General features: G+C 38.1%; 1 protein-coding gene across 15 annotated transcripts in view; it reads right to left on the bottom strand.

The window, feature by feature from the left end:
* Positions 1-22,520, bottom strand: part of Map2 (microtubule associated protein 2) — a 269,527-nt gene that overhangs the window by 72,583 nt on the left and 174,424 nt on the right. For 13 of the 15 annotated variants that reach the window (XM_085698845.2, XM_048459086.3, XM_087903820.1 and 10 more), the window contains one exon: positions 11,905-11,979. The exons of the other annotated variants lie outside the window; for them this stretch is intronic. The gene's annotated coding sequence lies outside the window, so the exon portion shown is untranslated. The remainder of the gene's footprint in view (positions 1-11,904; positions 11,980-22,520) is intronic. 15 annotated transcript variants of the gene reach the window in all.

The raw sequence follows: 22,520 nt of genomic DNA, 5'->3' as shown, positions 1-22,520 counted from the left end.
ATTTGTCTTTTAAAACTGAGGTTGGGGAACAATTTTTGGAAAGACTCCCTAATGGCACTTTCACAGTATTCTCATTACACTATTCTTCACTCGAGGCTGGGAGCTTTTCCCTGTCCCATCTTGTCTCCGTCACTGGGCTGAAAGGTCCTAAAGGGGTGGCTGTATTTGGTCCACTGGCACAAAGGAGGCTAAAAAACCACACGTCTACTGATGAATGAAGACAGGACAGATGTAAAGACAGATAGTTTTCTCCAGTCCGGAAGTGAAGGGAGACATAGGAAAATGAGGCTGACGGGCAAAGACAAAATCATAAGGGATGCACTAAGCCACACCCAACCTCTGTCCTAGAGGCACTGGCATCCGTGAAAGATGTGGAAGAAGGGTGTGGCTTATTCGGGTTTACTATTTAGAATGATGGAGCAATAATGAACCAATGAATTGTGAACTGGAAGCAGACATGGCTAAGCATAGAGAAACTTTCCGAGACAGCTGCTTTAGAAAAAATGGACCTGAAGTATGACAGTGTGCTTGGGGCGCAAATGGGCTGGATTCTATGTGAGGAGCAAAACTAACAATTAATTAACAAAGTCTAACCTCAAATTGCTATAACCTGTTGAACAAATTTTTTTTTATAAAACTGTCTTTTAAACTAATATCTTCTTTTTAATTGTCCATTCTCTAACTTATTGACCTGCTTTCTCAAGAAGAGAATAAAGCATTCTTTCATACTATATTGAAAGGTATTTTTCTTATTAGATTTTAATAAGTGATATTCCAATGTTCCGATGATCTCTGATTCACTGAAATTTATTATGGAATATTTTAGTGTTTAGTGAGTGCTAGAGTTTTTTTTTTTTTGTAAATTTTATTAAATTATAAAAGTTTCCATTTCCGCCCCCCGAGTGCTAGAGTTTTTAAATGGGTGTGCAGTGTAATTCCGATGAGGCTATTGTGAATGTCGCTGGATGTTAAATCTGCACGTGGACAGACATGGTCAGAACTGCACTCAGTCAGCAAGGCATTGGAGTGAGGGGATCGAGGCTGTGAGCACAATAGGAGACAGCTCAGAGGCCGTGGAACTGGATCTGTCTTCGAAAGGAACCAATTTACAAATTACTTAAATGAGATTCTGTTGAAGTGTTCATTTAATTTATTTTAAGATTACTATCAATGTGGTTATTATGCTTTCCAGAATTCATCCAATAAACATTCATTGCTTTCCGGCTCTACACCAGAAATTCTGCTATGCCTCAGGAACAAAAACGCTGACTAAGGGATGGGTTCTCCCCATAAACAGCTCACACTCAGTTGAGGAAGACGGAAAGTCTGAAGTCTTCCATCAGAGTCAATGCAGTAAAGAGAATGAACAGGTGCCAAACAATTAGCAGTCTTCTAAGTCACTGCTAGCATCTATAGCTATAGGCATAATCTAGTTAGTTTATATACATTTACATATAGTATGTACATATATACATTAGAGAACACACATTTAATAGATGCAGACCCATGACATCAATGGTGGATGAAACCCAGCTAGTGATAGCAGACACTGACTTCTAGAAAGGAAAAGTATAAGCCAAGTAAAAGGAAAGTTTGAGTTATATAATATAGCAAATCCTTTTATTTCTTATTTGTTCTGGATTTGGGGCAGGCTATGTGCTGTGGTATGCTTGCTGTTGGCTGCAATTGTGACTCACAGAAATTCTGAGCTAAGTTGAAAGTTGCCTTGCTTACTACATCAGTGAGTCTAGTCTGAAAGGGAAACTATAAAATTCTTATCATTTGGAATTCCCTCACTACTCAGGTCGGATCCAAATGGGTCAGCCTTCACATACAGTTTGGCTTTTCTCTTTGAACAGACATGTCTTTGTACCCTGGAGTGAATTCTAGAAACAAGGTCAATTTTTATGGCTGGCTACTCGCATTCTGTCAAACTTCTGAAGCCACAGAATGTGACATAAAATATTGAAAACCCCCGGGCATGAAATGTATATAATTAGTCCAAGGTTATGAGATGGTAAAATATTTTCAAATAAATGAAAAAAGTACAATTAATTTCTCTACAGACAACCATTTCTATCTTATATGTAACAGTCAATTTATATAGGCACCTATGTGGCAAAATTAAAATAAATCTGACCAGGTTTAGGACGTTATTCAATGGTAGACTGCCTACTCAAGCTCCAAGCCCTGGGTTTGGTGACTAATACCACAAAACACCCAAAAAACAGAATAAAGAAATACAAAATTATAATACACACTTCTAGAAAGTAACAAATACTATAAAGAAATACATTATTTTCTAACAGACAACACGCTCCACTCTCTTTTTATTAAACACAGCCAACGTTAACATTTTGTCAGGGACCTAACTATGAGAAAGGAGAGGAGCTTTAGGCTTTTAAGGGCAAGAAGAAGTAGCAAGTGAGGCTGGTAGGATTCCCTTGGGAGGTAAATGATGTGATTGGTGACAGAATCGCTGGACAGGAAAATCAGAAAAGGCCCTGCTTTTGTTTTTGTTTTTTACGGATGCTGAGTATCTGATCTCAGGTCTCAGGCTTGTGTGAAAACCTTTCTCTCCAACTGCCTAAACAATCTTCATTTTCAAGGATGTGCTGCGGTGGTGACCTCAGAAGCAACTGACGTGATGCTGCTATCTATGCAAATAACAAAAGGATGCTCCATTAAGCAGGAGAGAGTGTTGTGGGGCAAGGATGCTCACGAAGGACGAGAGTTTGACCGAGCTTCCTGTGTGTGAGGCTGGCTTGAGACAATGGCAGAGTGTCATGAGAACTGTTTCAAAGACAATTTGGTCAAGAGTTTAGATTCCTTTAAAAATAAAATAGCTTCTCATAGGGCAGTGTTAACCTTCAAAAGCTCACATGGTGACTCTGACGACAGCATGCTAAAGAAGCCTAGTAGAAGATGCTGGATTCCTGATGCTCATTACCTGGAGAACGGACTTCCCACAGTCGAAAACAACAGGGGAAAGAATAAGGCTAAATATGTTTTCTCCAAGCACAAATATTTCACTTTATGTTTTCATTTGCAGAACTGGAGATTGAACATAGGACATCATGTACGTGAGGCAAGAACTTTATCACTGACTGTAGTTCAGCCATTTACAAATATTTATATTATATAATAGTTACTCCACTCTACCATAAGAATATTATATTTATAAATACATATGAAATTTCTACTTTCTACAGAGGCTCTTTGAAAAAGGTGCCTGTCTGTGCTCTGTTCCAATAGTATTTTCTTAGTATATAAAGATAATCCATTATGTAAGCCTGTGTGCCATTTAACATATGCATGTGTGCACATGACACTGTAATTTGACAGTTCCTCTTGGTATGTCAACAAAGTTTCCTTGAAAAGTCTTATTTACGTAAACAAGACTCACTATAATTATAAATATAAATAACCCAACTCAAAACCCATGGAGACTTAACTAAATACTAGTCTCTGGTACCAAGAACTTACCGAGCCACAGGACTCGCCACTGAGAAGGTCTTTTCTATTGTTTTCCACTTTGCTCTTCATTCAGGATTGGTTACTACTGAATCTTGCCTCATACTTTGCTCACAGTGAGTTTAAATGACTCAGGCTCTGGCACCTGCTCACTGAAGTATTTGCTGTAGTGAACTCTCAATTTTTCTTACAGAGATTACCACTGCCTCTGAATCAAACTGTCTCCTGTAGCAATTACTGAACGCACCTGGAATCCTTGACGTTCATTAAAAATCAGTGCAGGTGGGTGCAAAAGGAGTAGAAGAAAATTACCACACATCAGCACGGTGAGCTCTACCATCACACTTTGTAGGAGAAAAGCTTTGACAGGCTCGCCAGGAAGCACCAGCCTCCAACTTCAACCACGTGGTTTTTACTCACTGCTTCTCCAACTTCTCACAGTTTGAAGCATCAATTGGTCTTTTTTCATTGACTTAGCAAACAGCCTGGTCTCTCGAGTTTTCTCTATTTTAAATGCTCTCTAGGGCCACGTTCATGTGATTAAAGTGCTACCAAGTCTCAGAGGGCAAAGAAATTTAACTGTCAAGGAATAAATAATGATTACACCCTGACTGTAAAGCAGTTATTCACAAATCCTCCAGAATTTCATAGTCAGAGGAAAGTAACTCTGACAGAATTCATTATTAGCGAAAAAGCTTATTTAATAGAACACTGAGGCGACAGAATTGCTTTTATACAACATTGAAACAATACTGTGATGGCTAGCACTATGTAAGTTTGACACTAGCTAGACTTATCTGAAAGGAGGGCACCTTAATTGAAAAAATGCAATTGAAAAAAATGTCTTAGTTAGCAATTGATGCGGAGGGTCCAGGCCATGCTGGGTGGTGCCATCCCTAGGCGAATGGTCCTGGGTTCTATAAGAAAGCAGGCTGAGCAAGCCATGAGGAACAAGGTGGTAGACAACACTCCTCCATGGCCTCTGCATCTGCTTCTGCCTCCAGGTCCCTGCTCTCACTGCTTTTGGTAATGAACTGTGATGAGTGAAGTAAATCCTTTTCTCCCCAAGTTGCTTTCGGTCATGATATTTGATCAAAGAAACAGTAACCCAGGTTAAGACAAATATTAAATTCCTACAAATAACTGGATATAGTGGCACTTGTCATGTGTTCATTACCATCCAAATACATAGTACTGATGGAACAAATGCAAAATATGTCAGGAGACTTCATATGATTATTTGGGAGGTCATCAAGATACATGAAAACTTTACATTTTTAAAGTATATTTTTAAAATAGTATGGGTATTTTCCTCAATATTTTACATGTAATCTACTTCTTAAAAATCACACAATCCTATTAAATTCAAAGTGTTTACATTTGATACTACAATTCATGGTTATAAAAATAAATTTTGTATAATAATCAAAGTGCAAATATTTATTCATTCTGCAATGAAGTTTTGAAAATTACGGCTAAATTAATTCCCTTAACAAAAAGTGAACAACAATACCAGACACCAGAGTTTACTGGCTGCTGTTTTTTGGAAACACTATTTCAATATATAAAGAGCATTTTAAAGAAACATATCTGCTTACTGTTGTAAGAACTAACTTTGATAGACTTATTTGCCTATTACATTTACTATTCTAACATGATATAGGAATTATAATTCACTATTGTATCTCCATAGTATGACTGACATCTGCTTTTGCCACCACGTAAGCTATTTGACCCATGTATACAAAGGTACTGCTTCATAGGTTTCTAGTAGAACCTCAGATGTTTTACTAGCCATTTAAAGAACCCCTTTTCTCTTTATTCTGAGCACTTAGACAGAGTGTGCTTTGACCTGATGACTGAGAAAAAGGTGTATGAGTGGAAATATAGTCCTTGCCTGTGTCCACCAGCCATGTACTTCCCCCTCGGTCTCTATGATTCCACCAATTGATCATAGATGACGATGAAGCACAATCACAAATGGCAGGAGCCTGGGCCTCTGCTTGACTACAAAGATGACTTTCTACCCCAAGCGGTACTGTTGAGTGAGGCCAAAATAAAGCTATGACCAAGTTTTAGAACTTTTTGAAGCATTAGGTAACCTGACTAACATACTAGGCCTGAAAAAAATATAATGCATTTTTGATTCGTTTTAGACAAAATTTCATGTGTGTGTGTGTGTGTGCATGCACGTATATGCTAGTGGCAACAAGACCAGAAGAGAGTATCAGATCCCCCGAATGATCTACACTTTTCTATGTAGGCAGCGAGGACCTTGAACTCTTGATTATCCTGCTGGGATTACAGGAGTGTACCACCATGTCTAGAAAATGCAACTTTTAAATAAATTGTTTCTTTTACTTGTCGAGATTATAATAGGATGCAACATTTACAAAGGATGAGACCAAGACCAGTTACAGGATTAGAAGGATGGATTAAGTCACTCTCCCGAGGTTGCTGCCTGCACAGCCAATCCTAACAGCCACTAGAAGAGCCGTGGGGACTGGCGTGGGAGAAGTGGGAGGGCAAACTGGAGGAGAGGGCATTTCTATGATGTGTGCTCCTCTACTCTTTGGTGCAAGTGATGCACAGATGGTCTATCCTTTGGGTGGCTTCTTCTGGAGCATGTGCCACAGGGAGGACAGAATTTGCAGTCATCTTCCTAGGAGCACAATATATTTTGACATTTTCCCAAGGGCATGGCAAAAAAAACACCCACGTTTTTAAAGTGAGGGGAAGACTGAACACTTACACATGCCAGTCTCTGTTACCCTTATTCCTGCCCTTATCATTGCTTTAGGTGGCTCTTGTATTGCTAATCTATCTTACATGTAACGATGTAACATTTTCCTGCCTTTTGCTACATCCTGTTCCCTTAATAATAATATAATATAATAATAATAAAATAAAAATAATATCCTGCAGTCTCAGAATGCCAAGCAGTGTCATTCCTCTCTCTCTTTTTGTTAGGGAACACTAGGGATATACTCTTTCTCCTGTCTAAAACAACAACACACCCACAGACACACAGAACATACACTCACACTCTACTCTCCTTGTCTTTATATAAAGGGTGAGTTATTGACAATAATGTAGAATAATCCAGAAAGAAAAAAAGGAAGCTGAGGAGTTTCAGTGAGAGCTGTGGCCTTGGCTCATCGTTAGCGCCTGCCTTTAGACTCTCATGATGTCCCCATATCGGTGCCTGCCCTTAGACTAAGAAGCATGCTATAGGCTAGATGTAGATTGTGTCTCTCAGCAGTTCATATATTAAAATTTTATTGCATTGTGAGATTTTGAGAAGGAATTTAAATCTGTCCAAAGTTTCAACAGTGGGATTAGTTAAATGAACTAAAGTTATATGGGTAGAGACCCCATAAATGAATTACTAGATGTTTTGTGTGAAGTTGAAGGGAGACAAGAGGATATATGCACACGTCTTTGCTCCAATGTAAGGACACCATTGTCTCGTGACCTTGCCAGATTATGGCCTAGACTTTCGACCAGAAGGATTATCCAAAATAAACCTTATTTACAAGGTGCTTTGCTTCAGTAACAAAAATGTTCTAATAAAAGGCTGCTCAGGAACCTACAATAATCTTTCTGCTTAAGCAAAACTATATCCCTATTCATTATGATCTAAAATCTATATTGGCTGAGACAATCCACTATTGGACAGCAAAGGTCTTAGTACAAACATCCAGCAGTCCTAAATTGTCATACCTACAGCTAGCTTCCCTATTTAATAAAATAATTAATTGGATAATAAGCATGGTTAGACCACCATAGCTTTTTAAATTATTTACATTTTATTCCTTCATTTGTGTGTGTGTGTGCACATGAATGTGTGTATACTCAATGTACTTCATTGCATGTGTGAAAGTCAGTAGACAACAGGCAAGAGTTGATTTTCTGCCTCTACCCTGTCGGTAGAATAGAACTCAAGTTGTGGGGTACGTTGGCAAGCATGTACACTCAACTGAGCCTTCTCAGCTATCCCTGACCACTATTCACTTAAAAATTAGACTATGTGCTTGTCAGCACCAAATGTTTTCTTTTCCTATTTCTCTTCAGCCAAACTGTTAAAAGACAATCCTTAACCGCAGCAGTCTTTTACGGCAGGTGGTGCCCACCTCTGCCTCCAGAACTCCAGTCCAAACAGTCTGCTTAGGACTGCTGAGGAAGCAGAAGAATGTGCTTGTGACTCAGCCTGGTAAGTAGGAGGACTGTCATTGTTATTTTAACTCCTGGTAGAAGATGTGGGCAACTCTTTCTTTCCTTGTCCCCAGATAACTAAGTAGAGATCCTTCTTTAAAACCTCAGCCAGGCTTAGGTCTTGATCAATAAGAGCAGAGTACAATAGGTTTTGGTAAACCTATTGTCCATTAGACATCCTAAAGTTACCAGTCAAATTTATTTTTAGAATGCATAATCTACCTTGAAAACTGTCTCCATAGAATGCGTGAGCAACCTTTGTGAGGTAGTGATCAGTGCAAGCCAAGGTACTTATTTTCAGAGAAGATGGCAAAAATACCAGGTTCTCATTCTCCTTTTGTTAGCTGTTGGCACATAGTGGCCCTATTGTTTGTTTTTCTGTTGCCAAGTATTCTCAACAATATAAACAGTCATCAAGTGAAGATCCTAGTTGTAAAACTAAAAACATCAACCTCTTATACAATTTTTAGAAGATAAACTCCCTTCAATGAAGAAAAAATATAAATTTTCAGAAGGAATGTACAATCTAAGTTATGTTGAATTGTGGCAGATAGTAATATTTATTTAGGTAAAAAGACTTAAAGAACAATACATATTTTTTATTCTTTAAATATTTTTTTCTCATGTCCATCTATCTAGTTTATTTCTAACTTGTCTATGTATTTTGGGACTTTTTGTATCATAAATCAAGATTTAAGATAATAAAATCAACAATTAAGTTTTTCGCAATATATAAAATCATAAAAATTAAGACTTGAAACCAGGAAAGTTCTTGAACACTGAAAAAGCAATGGGTTCTTCTAAGGCACATAAAGGAATGTTCTTAGAGCTACCAACCATTGCTGATGTGCATTGTGGGTAACCTATGGACAGAGCATCTACCTACCATGGTTCTCCGGAACCCTCGTATATCCACTTCTCCTTCAACAAGTGAGAGCTCACTTGGGAGGTGGTGGCCTACGTGGTAGTGAAACAGCCTAGAACATTATATCACTTCTGCCATCAGAGGGAAAAGACAATGTTGAGACAATGTTGGGGGGATGGTGCAGAGGATGACAATCCTGTACCACTTTGTTGGCCACGACAGGAGCGAGAAATTCAAAGTATGAGGTGACTGTTGGCATATTTGGAACAGGGAAGTCCTGTCAATCAAGGATTTTGGAACTGACTTTCTGTGCAGACAACAGATTATGGGAATGCAAGACCAATGACTTTTAATTATATAGGTAAAGATGATGAGACTTGATAATAGTTTGGACACTTACAAATCCTGTTATGCTCTCCCATGGGCTTAGATAAGTCAAGTCATGTGCCTCTAACAGGTGGGGGAAGTTAGCGGCAAGACGATTTTCAGAGTGATTAAGAGAGTATTGTACTACCCAGTGAGCTTTGTGGGAAAAGAGATGCTGATCTCATAGGCATCAGTAAGATGAACTTCAGGGACAAAGATTTACATTTACATTTAGGATTGCATGCAGTAGGTTGGAAATGGTGAATTTCAAATGTCATGCAATATAGTAATTAGCAACATTAGTAAACAACTCAAAGGATGCTCTTTCCTAAACATTTCCCCTGTGATTATCCATTCTGTATAATTCACTTGGTGGAGTTAGTGCTATCAAAGGTGCTCACATGGTATTGAAGAACACACACAAGTAGGAATACATACCCACAATAGTCACTAAGGCAGCAACACTGAAGGAATGTTCATATTTTCTATTTTCTCAGTTTAGATAAATATTGTCTCTTCTTGATGGCTTAACATTTGCCCCCAGTACACATAAAAGGATCCTCATAAATACTGGTGGGATAAATTAAACTTCCATGTACGTGTCAGCAAATTCTAGAATTAACTGACCACTTAAAAATGATCTTTATTAGAACTCCTCCCACGATTTTTAAGGGAATGTAAGTAATTAGCAACCAAATTTTTTTTCTTTTAAGTATATTAAATTTCATTTGTAGTGTTCATACTACTTTTGGGAATAGTCAGACTTTCATCTATGGTGAAATAAAACCTATGTTGATTATTATATTATGACAGAACAGTGAAAATCATGGATCCCAGTAGATTAGCAAAATCCTTACATGCCAATTAAAAGATGTGTTTCCAGCTGGGAAAAAAATGAAACATAAAAAGGTTTGGCATACTATCATATTCAGAGAATGTCAGCTCACTTGGACACAAATTCCAATTAGGTTTTATAAGACATACTGAAGTCACCATAGCATTGAATCTTTAAAGAGCTGAGAGATACTTAGATGCAATAATAAGCACCAGAGATTATTGTGTAAGACAATAACCATGGTAACAGCTGGAATGAGCCAAACCAATCTCGTGTGCCAGTGTGGATGCATCTAAATACAACAGTGACTGAAAGTGACCCACAAAGGGACACCTGCAGGGTGACAATAGCTCAGGTGCCACTATGCTGTGTCTGTTTGCCATGTAGTAGGACACACAGAGGACACTATGTACCTTTAGAATTCTGATACTCACTGGGAGGGAATCAGGAGCGTGAGAAGAAAGCAAAAAACTCCTTTTCTCCCGAGATGGCTTATTCAGACAAGTTTAAGATAGCCACAGTGAGAGGCGGTTTGATCTGTGTGTCAGATCTTAGGTAGTTACCATAATGTTGAGACTTTCCCAATGAAAACATTATACATTTCCCCCCTCAAAAATAAAGAATTAATGAGAGAAATAAAATGAACATTGTCGTGGCCAATTATAGATAGTATATTCAATACCTTTAATACAAACAATTTAAACTAATATTCATTTTCTGTAATGAGATATCACTCCTTTGCAATCTCTGTATAATTTTATTCTGCCTTTCCTGTAAAGTTTCTAGTTAAAAGGTGAAAAGTAAAAGGAAACATAGTTTCTATTTGCAAACTGAGTTAAAGTGCTCATTTATTTATTCATGCAGTTACTGGATATGTAACAGGTGCACACATACAGTGAGATTGGGTCTGCTGTGCATTGACTGTGTTTTCAGTAAATGTCAATTTTGTAGTGGCATTTCATTTGTATTTTAATATACAGAGCTTGCCTGAAGTTCAGAAAGTGAAACAGCCCCACTAGTCAGACTTATAAATCAGGCAGTGGCGACACATACCTTTAATCCCAATAGCCACATTAGTTTGCCATAGAAACTGGGTGGTAGTGGTGCACACCTTTAATCTCAGCACTAGAGAGGAATATAAAATGGGAGGAGTCAGCTCTCACACACAGTCTCATTCTGAGATTTGTGGAGGCAGGATTGCCCCATTTTGGTGCGAGCTACAGGTAAGAGCTAGTGGTTGGCTGCTTTGCTTTTCTGATCTTCCATACCTGTCTCTGGATTTTTATTATTCATGCTACAACTTTTTCTTATATAAACCAAGATGGAATTTATGCAAACCTATGAGAATTCTAATTCTTGGGCATTTTTTCCTCAAGCAACTATTCCCAGGTCACCACCAAGGTTGGGGTTCTTTCTCCTATGTGCAGTTTTTGGCTTCCTGCTCCCACGTGCACAGTTTGGTGAACTCTGCCTCCTGTCCATTTGTCTCAGTCCTCTAATCTGTGAAGTGGACATCACTTATTACCTACCTCACAGAGTACCTACCTCACAGAACTGACATAAAGAAATAAATGCATTAATTTATGTAAAGTCATATGAAAACAAGTTTAGTACATGGTAAGTGCAGAGGATATATTATTGTTATGGTTAGCCATAGCAGAAGAGAGGGACTTACATCAATCCTCATTTCAAAGAAAAATCTATTCATTTAGTCAGTCTAAAAACTATGAAGAGATTTTTTAAAAACATAGTGTTTTTATTAATTATTTGGAAATTTCACATCATGCACCCTGATCACTTCCCAGTCCTCCCAGGTCCATCTCCCACCCTTGTGACTTTCCCTAAAACAAATGAAGAAGAAAAAAAGAAAAAATGCCAAGTCCAATTTGTGTTGCCCATATTCTTAGCGGGGCATGGTCAGACTCGCAGTGTCCAGCCCCTCAGCCCTGTCAGAAGTCTCAACTGTGAAGAGCTACATGTGAAGTGATATTTTATAATTCCCAGTCCTGTGAAATTCAAAATGCTATTTCTACCTTAAAAATAAACTGGCATTTAATTAAAAATAAAAAACCCTTATGGTTAGCAAAGAAGTGAACTGTTTTTTACAATAGCGGGTCACTCTTTTACCGTCGAGAGAATATGATCTTACCTATTCAAGGAAGTTGTGAAGTAGTGATGTTTGTTGTGTTCTCAAAGGACTGATGGTATGTTCTGGCTTCTTTCTCTTAAAAGAATGAGGAGAAAATTTATGAATTAATTTCTGACCCACACATGTCAACCGTATCAATGTGAAACAGCTCAAAACTTTCTCTGTGGAATTTGGGTAACTATGAGATTGCAATATTGATTTCCTAAGGTCTAATCTTCATCGTCTTAGCATTGGTGACCTGCTGGGCACTAGCTCAGCCAATCGATACAGAGCAGTGAGTAAGTAAACTACTGAACGCTTTTCTTACCTTTTCCTACCTATCTTAACAATGCTTAAGAGTAATATCCAAGGAAGAGTAAAATTTTAAATTGTTCTCCACTAATAAAGTGCAGAAGATTGTGTAATCTCCCCAAATAATATATTCATAATTATTAATTATATCTAGCAACATGATTGTGTAATCTCCCAAATAATATATTCATAATTATTAATTCTATCCAGCAAGCTTAACAAAGACTGAGCCTCTAGCCCAGTCTGCATTGACTTTATGAAGCACAGGATGGAGCGGGATTTTTAAACAACTAAATACATAGAGTATTTACATAAGTACATAGATACATAAGTACATAGAGTACTAAATTTACTTTGACATTCCAAAACCTGAAAGTCACTCCGGATTAGCAAATCTGCTAAAAAAAAAAAATGTCACCAAGAGTCATATGGAATACTCCCCATTGAAGTGGTTCCTGGAAATAAACAGAATTACTGGAAGGCACCTGGCTGGTTTTCTACCTTACAGGCTGGCCAGGTGCATCCACTCTCATCTGTGGCAAGACTACATAGACCTACCGTGTGTGTAAATCCCCTGTCAAATCCAGCTCTTACACAATGGTTTCTAAAGACTACACAAACCTACAGTGCGTGTGAGTCCCCTGTCAAATCCAGCTCTTACAGAATGGTTTCTAAAGCGGCGTGTGCGTTTTCCCCAGGACTGATGTGTTTCTTCCCAATAGATACACCCTATCTTATTTTCAAGGATGATGATACGGTATCGTCAAAAAATTTGAAACCTAAATGGAAAGCCTCTATATATCTTTAGAATTCAGAAGAAAATTCAAACAGAAGATATGGATGAACTGATTCTTCTTTTATCTATTCTGGAATTTTTTGTTTAGATTATGATGCTAGATATCAAAGATAGGGAGGGCCTTAGGCATGAAAAATGCTCTACCACCAACATATGAACCCAGCCACATTTTGGACTTTTAAACATTAAATTCATGTATAATGTAGGAGGAGATAAGACTGTGATTCAAAGCAATAAATATTGATTATATTTGGTGTTTCTTTTGTATTTGCTCATTTGATCTGTGGTCACCAACAATGCGGAAGAGCAAGTATGATGGATCCTTAACATCTAAGTAACTATAAAGAAAGTTTCACCGCCAAAAAGACACATGGTAAAATTTCACATCCCTGGTAATAATTCAGTAATTATTTTAGCAAAATGATTGCTGAAATATTGCACACAGCTTTTTGTTCCTTTATAGAAATTTCTGGATTGTCTATGGACAAAAACTGTGTGCAAACATTTTAGCAAACAGTCTTGCACATCTATCTGTCTGTCTGTCTATCTATGTATCTATCTATGTATGTATGTATGTATGTATGTATCTATCTATCTATCTATCTATCTATCTATCTATCTATCTATCTATCTATCATCTGTCTGCCTGTCTCTCTCTCTCTCTCTAATCTATCTATCTATCTATCTATCTGTCTGTCTGTCTGTCTGTCTGTCTGTCTATCTATCTATCTATCTCATAAGGGGCATCAAATTCAATGGCCAATGTTCAGTTAGTTTCCTAGAGATATGTCAACTTTTATTCCATAACCAAAGTGAAGATTAACAAAGCTTTTATTCTTTTTTCATGGATATTTGTTAGTTTTAATATCAGATACATCCCATAGGGTGAAATGTAAAACAATATTAGCAGATATTTATCGATTTATTTTTCAATGTTCTGAGTGCTTCATATATATGAATTTATTCTCAGCATCTCCCTTTGATTATCATATTCCCACTCTACAGATGAGAAAACAGGCCAAGGTAGGTCAAGTGCCAGTTCCAGGAATGCACTTAGAAAGTGGCTACCAGCTCTTAAGAGACACAGGGTAGTAGTCTTAAGTTTCCGTCTCTGGTGAAGGACAATATCAAGTATAAAGGCTTGTGGCTCTTCTGAGAAGTGCAATTTCACCCAGGTCAGCTTCCAATTTACTAGAAATATTACCCACATTTATTGTCCAGGATACTCAGTTTCTTGAGCAAACGATCTACTCCACTGCAGCTCTGCCTCTTGTTTGCTCTATTTCGTCTATTGGATTTGCTCTGTCACCTTCTATGGCTGCTGTTGAGGATCGTTGTGGCTAAGCCCTGATACAGTGAACTGGTAAACAATTACTTAAAGGCCAGTATGGACAAGTTCAACAAAACTGCCATATATGGCTGCCCACGCATGCTTTTTTTTTCCTTTCATGCGCAAGGTAGAGAAGAGGGTATATGCTTTACTTCGCATCAAATGGTAAAGGGGATACAAGATTTAAGAAGGAAGCCAAGATAATTATCTAAATGAGTTTCCAGATGGGGCAATCATGTCTAAGGTGTGCGTATGTGTATCAATCTGCACATGGATACTCAAGAGCATGGCGGCTACTGGTTCAACTGTCTTTCTGCATTGCTCTGGAGTGTGGTTTTTTGAGGCAGGGTCTCCCACTAAATCCAGTGCTCACTGATTCAGCAAGACTTGCTGACAGAAAAGTCCAAGGATCCTCTTGTATCCACATATACATACCTGGTGGTCTAGCATGAATGATAAATGCCCCATATGTATTTGAACATTTAGTTATAAGCTGATAGTACTGCTTGTGGAGGTTATGGGAACCTTGGGAGGTGTGCCTTGCTGAAGTAAGTCTCTGAGGGTAGGCAATGAGGGTTTGTAGTCTAATCTCACTCCTTATTTCTCTCTCTCTCTCTATACACACGCACACACACACACACACACACACACACACACACACGCACGCACGCACATATATATCATCTATCTTTATCTACCTATCTATATTTGTCTGTCTATAATATCTATCTATCTATCTATCTATCTATCTATCTATCTATCCATCCATCCATCCATCTATCTGTTTCCTGTGTGTAGATGGAAATGTGTTCATCCAGTTTTAGGTTTCAGGCTACTGATACTATACCTTCCCTGTAATTATTGATTTAATTTTTCAATAAGACAAAACAAACCCCTTTCTTCTTATTACAGCAAAAGAAGAGTGATTAATATGCCTGTCTTCTTACATGGGTGCTTGGGATTGAACTTGGCTCCGCAAGCTTTAGGGATAACCACTGTCCCATCTCAGCCCTTTTTTTTCAGTTCCCTGAACTAACTGATCAGGCATATTTCCGTTTGAATGTACATCATGTATAACATTAAAGTTAGAATAAGAAATTAGAATAACATGAAAAAATAATGCCAAGGTGAGATTTTCCCCAAAGATGTGTCTCATAAAAAAATTTTCCCTATTGAGCTAGATTGTACTACTCATTTACCTTGGAAACTCATTCCCCTCTAAGTATCATTTAGTTATTTAATTTTCTGTTTTGATACACAAGCAAAACAGAGATGGTTGAAGCTGCTGGAGAAACTAAGTGTAGTTGCTGAAACCTTATTGTAATTACAACCACTAGCATTAGGCCATTCCATCAACGCAAAAATGAACAACAGCATTGTTGCCCTCCCATTTACCAATCTTATGTGGTTTTTTTGTATTTAAATTGCTTTCTTTTTTTCTTTTTTCAAAGTTTATTAAATTATGAAAGTTTCCATTTCTGCCCCTCCTCCCAACACCCTCCCACTCTCCCCTCCCCCTCCTCCTCCCTCTCCATCCCTAAGAGCAGTCAGGGCTTCCAGCCCTGTGGGAAGTTCAAGTTCCTTCCCCCTCCCTCCAGGTCCAGGAAGGTGAGTATCCAAACAGACTGGATCCCAAAAATCCAGTATGTGCAGAGGAAACAAGTCCCAGTGTCATTGTCAATGGCTTTTAGTTTGTGTAACTCAGTGTCCTCATCAAAATCTAAAGATTTTAGCTACTGAGGACTGGACTACTGATGCATTAGGGAAAAACTCTAGTATTTTGAGTAGTTCTTAAATAGACAGGCAGCTATTAACATTGTCATGTAGTTTACCAAGCTACCAAACCATGCCTGCTCCCTAATATATTTAGAATCACTTATTATCTGTATATTTGTAAGTACAAAAAAGTGTGCTGAACTCAAGTCATCAACGGTTGAGACATCTCTCGGAGTTATTGTGAAAGTAGTTTTTCAAACATGTTTGTTTCAAATGGAATATAAATCAAACATACACTTGAAAGAAATAAGAACTGTTAATAAAATCTATATTCACAAAACTTCTGGTCTTCATCTGAGCAGATGGTTAACCACCAAGATACGGTGGTTAATAAGCACCGTGTCATTTTATTCTCAAACCTGACACTGCAGGCTAGGGCTAAAAGTTGGGCTAAGTTGCCTCAGGAGAGGTGATTTACGTTTGTCTAAAGTTTCTTGACATAATATTGTACAAGGTAAAGTATCAAGGACTGGATTACTGAGGAAAGCTCATCTTGACTCTCGGAGGGTTTGTAGAATTAAGGTTAATAATCAGTTCACATTGTGAGGGATAGAGAAGTCTTCCAGTCACTTCTTTTTCATGCACTGACCATGATCTCTGACTGCTTTTTTTTGTGACCTACAGGCTTTTGAAAGTACACAAGAAGAGCAAGAGGAAAAGATACACACATCATCATCTCACGCTTCGGTGGGCTGAACGTGGCTTTGTTTCTATGCAAGCAGCTGAGGATACATGGCTATTCTTTGAACAGGAGACATCTCAATTCCCAGCGCTAATGAAGCATCATGATGGTCCAGTAGTTACTGTCAAGGCCCTTTTTTATTGTAAAGGATAGATAGGCAATGATAACATTCATAAAGTAAACTTATATATTCCCTAAATTGTTAACATATTCAGACTCAAACTGTGGGCATGTGTATAATAAAATGTGAATTGATACTGTAATATAAAGTACCTTCTGCAGGAATGGGCACACATGTTAGCATTTTGCTTATTTATATATATTATTGCAATTTTCTGCCTAGCAATAAAATATCTAAAGAAATATAATACTTCCTTACTTGAAAGAAAACCATCTGTTCACTTGTTTAGAATTTTTATATGGGTAGCAGACATTTTATTTTATTACTTTTAAAGATAAAATTATGGTTATTAGTTATGTAACAAACAACTTGAATATATATGTATATATATTGCTAAGATGCTAAATAAAGCATCTACTTAGATTTTTTTCATATATAATAACTGAACTTACCATGTTGCTCAATAAAATCTTGAACTTTTCTCTCCTATCTAATTAAAATTTTGTGGTTATTTTTTCAATGTCTCAATACCTTCCCTGCTATCACCCTAGTCCTTTGTAACCACAACACTACAACACTTCCACAAGATCAAAAGTTTTTGATTTATGAGTAAGATCATCACACATTCATCTGGCTTATTCCTTTCACATACCATTCTTAAGGTTTATTCATTTTGTCACAAAGAACAGAATCTCATTTTTTTATGCCTAGAAAGAATTCCATTGTGTATGTATATTTTAATTCCTTTATTTGCCATCTGATGGACATAGGTGGATTCTGTATCTTGATTATTGTGTACAGTCCTACAATAGACATTCAGTGAGACCCTTCAATAGACTGATTTCACCTCTTTTGGTTATATACTTGGTAGCATTAGAGCTGGGTCATGGAACAGTTTTATTTTTGAAAATCTCTTACACTATTTTCCATAATGGCTATACTAGTTTACATCCCTACCAACAGTGCTGAAGAATTCCTTTTTTTCCCCACATCCTCAGCAATACTTGCCACCTTTATCCTTTTGGTAATCGACAATACCCTAACCTTTTAAAAAGGTATACAATTAGTGAAAACTGACAGCATCCTGTGGTATAGGCTGAGGCTTAAAAAAGTGGAGCAGATCCACATATGGCCAAAAGACTTACCAGGGCAGGTTTCTGCCTGATGACTGTGCTCTCCTCATTACAGCTGCTCTTTCAAAAGGATACAATTTAGGTCTTTAGACTGAGCTTCAGAGGTTTCTGTACATAATCACATCTGGCTTCTTCAACTTCATTGCAGGTATATGTTCAAACCCACCGCATCCCAGACTAGTTCTTTTGTAGATCTACTGATTGCCCCTCCCCTTCCATCTTCACACCTTCATCTTCTCCTTCAATAAAGTCCCTCTTCTTCCTCACTTTCATTTAAGTGTTTTTTTCCTTCTACTCATTTTCTCACTCCCCTTTCTATCTTCCTTCCCCCATTCTTCCCTCTAGGTTTTCCCACTTTTTCAGCTGAAGCTCATTTCTCTAAAGATATTCTCCAATAATCTCCAGGATGAACAGAATGTATCTAGTCATTATATTTGGTTATGAAAACTCCTATTACACTTATATTTCACATTTTATTTGCACTAGCTGTTGTAGAAGAATATACTCTGAGTCAAAACATTCCATCTTTCAGTGAAATGCCCTTAGACTCACGTGTTCTAAAAGGAGGCCCATTAAGACTCATGGAGAAGAACTGGAGAGAAAGTTCAGTAGTAGCTCTTGAATGGGACTTGATTTCATTTTCCAGCACTCAAGGAGGGTGGCTAACAACTACGTATGTACAACTGTAGTTCCATGAAATTGGCTGTCATCTTCTGGCCTTCATAATTACTTCACTCACTCTGAGGCCCGCTCCCCAACACACATATGCAGTCATAAGCAAGCAGATGACCGAGGAAATAACTCACAGGTTTCAGGAAGTCCATGAAAGTTAAAAGATTTTCAAAGCCCCTCTCTCTCCAGCGTTATATAAACAGTAAGGACAGCTAACCAGATGATACCTCTTGCCCTGCTGATCTTCCTGCAAGTCATACAGAGAAGTTCAGGGTTCCAGCTTCTTCATGGGTCTTCACTTATTTCCCACAGTGGGATGGACTCTTGGTGATGGAGTTGCCTTAGAGGTATCCATGCCCTTGTAAGTAACGTGTCATCCATATTTCCTTAAGTAATGTTAATAAACTTGTTGTTTTATCAAGTTGATGTTGATAAGACTTTGGTTCTCTGTCTGGGATCATGCCTTTCCAGGAACAGTGTCATACAACATGCTCATTCTGATTAAAGCTTGTTAAACTTGAAAGAAGCCTCTGCCCACATGTGTGTTTTCCATTTTATTTCATTCTTAATGACCACTAGTATTGAAAGTATATGCATTATTTTTAATAGCAATTGAATTAAAAATGAGTACATATGCAGGATCAAGCCACATGAGCATACAATGTACTTCAAATAATGCTGACATTTTATCATTTTGTTTTTTGTTTTTGATGATGCATTATTTTACCATCTTGGACTGAATCACAATTCCAGATTAGTATTTTTTTTGTAGCAAATATGTTCCGTTTTATTTATTTATTTAAAAAACAATCTTTTCTAATTTTACATAGCAATCTCAGTTCCCTTTCCCTCCCTTCCTCCCACTTCCCCACCTTCCACCCATCCCTTCCCGTCCACTCCTCAGAGAGGGTAAGGCTTCTCATGGGTAATCAATGAGGTCTGTCACATCACCTTGAGGCAGAACCAAAGCCCTCCCCACTATACATAGACTGATCAAGGTATTCCTCCATAGGAAATGGGCTCCAAAACGCCAGTTCAAGCACTAGGGATAAACCCTGGTCCCACTGACAGACTGCTCCAGCCACACAACTGTCACCCACATTCAGAGGGCCTATTTTGGGCCTATGCAGGTTCCCCTGCTGTCATTCCAGAGTTAGTGAGTTCCCACTATCTCAGGCCAGATGTCTCTGTGGGTATCCCCATTACGGTCTTGACCCCTTTGCTTATATTATTGCTCTTCCCTCTTTTCAACTGGACTCAGAGATCTCAGGCCAGTGTACTACTGTGGATCTCTGCATATACTTCCATTAGTTGCTGAATGAAGGTTCTATAATGACAATTAAGGTAGTCATCAATCTGATTACAGGGGAAGGCCAGTTCAGGCAGCGTCTGTTGCTTAAGGTGTTAGCTGGGGTCATCCTTGTAGATTTATGGAAATTTCCCTGGTGCCTGGTTTCTTGCTAGCCCCATAAAGGCTCTCTCAACCAAGTTATCTCTTTCATTGCTCTAATTTCTAATGTGAACTGGAAATACAGCCTTTAGGAAAGGCAATTAAAGTTATATGATAGGTAATAGATAGTATTTTCATCCAGACAAGGTCACCAGAACACCACAGCCCATTCTTTTCATCCATGAGAACACAGATATGCATATTGACTAAACTTTAGGTGTTGGGGCAGGCCGCCCAGAGCCAAAATAACAACACAGAAACTGTATTAATTAAATAACTGCTTGACCTATTAGCTCTATTTTCTTATTGGCTAGCTCTTAAATTTTTGGTTAACCTATTTCTATTAATCTGTGTATCACCACATGGTTGTGGCTTACCAGTAAGGTTCCATCTGGCTTCTGTCTCTGGCGGGGCGACGTGGCGTCTCTCTGACTCTGCCTTCTTTCTCTAAGCATTAAGTTTAGTTTTTCCTGCATAGTTCTATTCTGCCCTATCAGAGGCCCAAAATAGCTTCTTAATTAACCAAAGTATTCATAGCATACAGAGGGCAATACCACATCATTTAGCAGTTTCTCTGAATGCTTTCTGAACCAGTCCTTGATGTTAGCTTTGTCCTTATAAACCCAGTATAAGACATTTTAGAGAGAATTCCTCAGCCTTGAATATCTGACTGCTACCCATGCTGCATCAAACCCATGTCCCACATTTGATGTTTACTTAATACAATTAAGAAAATTTAACAGAAAGCTCTCACTCTTGGTGTATTCTCACAGTGACTTTGGATTCTCTTCTACCTGTAAATCTACAATTGCCTAAACATAAAGCTAAGAAAACCAGCCTACAAACCCCAGAAAACTTAGACAACAATGAGGACACTAAGAGAGACTTACATAGATCTAATCTACATGGGAAGTAGAAAAAGACAAGATCTCCTGAGTAAATTGGGAGCCTGGGGACCCTGGGGAAAGCTTGAAGGGAGGAGGAGAGAGGCAGGGAGGGGAGCAGAAAAAAATGTAGAGCTCAAAAAAAAATCAATAAAAAGCCCTACAATTGCTTTTGTCCATTGGTAGGTGAGCCTAACTTCCTTTTTCTAGTATTTGTTTTATTTTTGAGATTATTATATAATTATATTAATTTGCTTTTCCCTTCTCTCCTTTCAAACCTTCTCATATACTCCTTCCTCTCTTTCAAATTTATGGCCTCCTTTTTACATTAACTGGGACATGTGTGTTGGACATGTATGTATAGTGTCTCAAATACAGCCTTGACTCTTTTGTATACTATTACTTGTATGTATATTTTCAGGGATGACCATTTGGTTTTGCATAACCAATTAGTGTGATCTTTCCTGGGAAAGACTAGTAGAGACCACTATCTGAAATATGTGAATTATTTTTCATTGTAATTGAATTGAAAATGAATACATCTGCAAGATCATAATATTAAGTCATTTGGGTACACGATGCATTTTAAATAAAGCCAACATTTCATCAATTTGTTTCTGATGATGCATTTCCTGCTCTCAGAATTCCCTTGTTGCCTGTTGTTCTCTGCATAGGTTTGAAGCTTTATAGTCTTTCTGCCATCCACTTTAGCACGTTTGTTCGTGTTCTTTGTTTAGATCATGTGGGCAGTCATGTTGCAGAGGTTTTATGGGTGAAGCATTGGACATGACTAGAAGACACAATCTCACAGCAAAGCCCTTGATCCTCTGGCTCTTACGATCTTTCTGTTCATTCTTCCACAATGTTCCCTGAGCCTTAGGTGCTGGAGTTGTTTTATAGACACTATATAGTCACTACAGTCACTAGGCACCATGCCTTTGCATTTTTATTGGATGCAGTTTTTCTGTAATGGACTCTGTCTTTTGTAAAGGGGGAAGGTTCTAGTTGGGGAGACAAACGGAGATAAAGACATAAGAGGGAAAGAAGAAGTTAAAATAATAGTAAGGATGCCTGAAAAAGTCACAAGGAATCATACTGATAACTATCTGCCTACAAAAACCTGTAGAACACATAAATCTGTATATAGATATGCACATATAATTTAAAGGAAAAATTCTCATTTGGACTGACAACACTCTCTTCAAGAGCCAGAGGCCATCTAACAAAATCTTCCACACCAGGCATGAGAAGATCTCTTTTGAGTTGTTGGTCAGGACTGTTCAAGAGCCTTCAAAAACATTAAAGGCTGTTGTTAAACGCTCTTGGTTTATTACAGAAGGAGAAGATAAGAAACTACTGCTGAAGATTCCTTGCACTTCAGATGTAGGGTCCAGAGGCGCCTGAGCTGGAATTGATCTCAATGCCTTCTCCCTGAGTACTAGGTTTCATGATGCCAGCCAGGAGTGCCACGCATCTGGCAA

Source organism: Myodes glareolus, chromosome 1 (genome assembly GCF_982192425.1).
Source record: "Myodes glareolus chromosome 1, mMyoGla1.1, whole genome shotgun sequence".
NCBI lineage: Eukaryota > Metazoa > Chordata > Mammalia > Rodentia > Cricetidae > Myodes > Myodes glareolus.
This window is presented reverse-complemented; position numbering and strand designations above follow the sequence as displayed.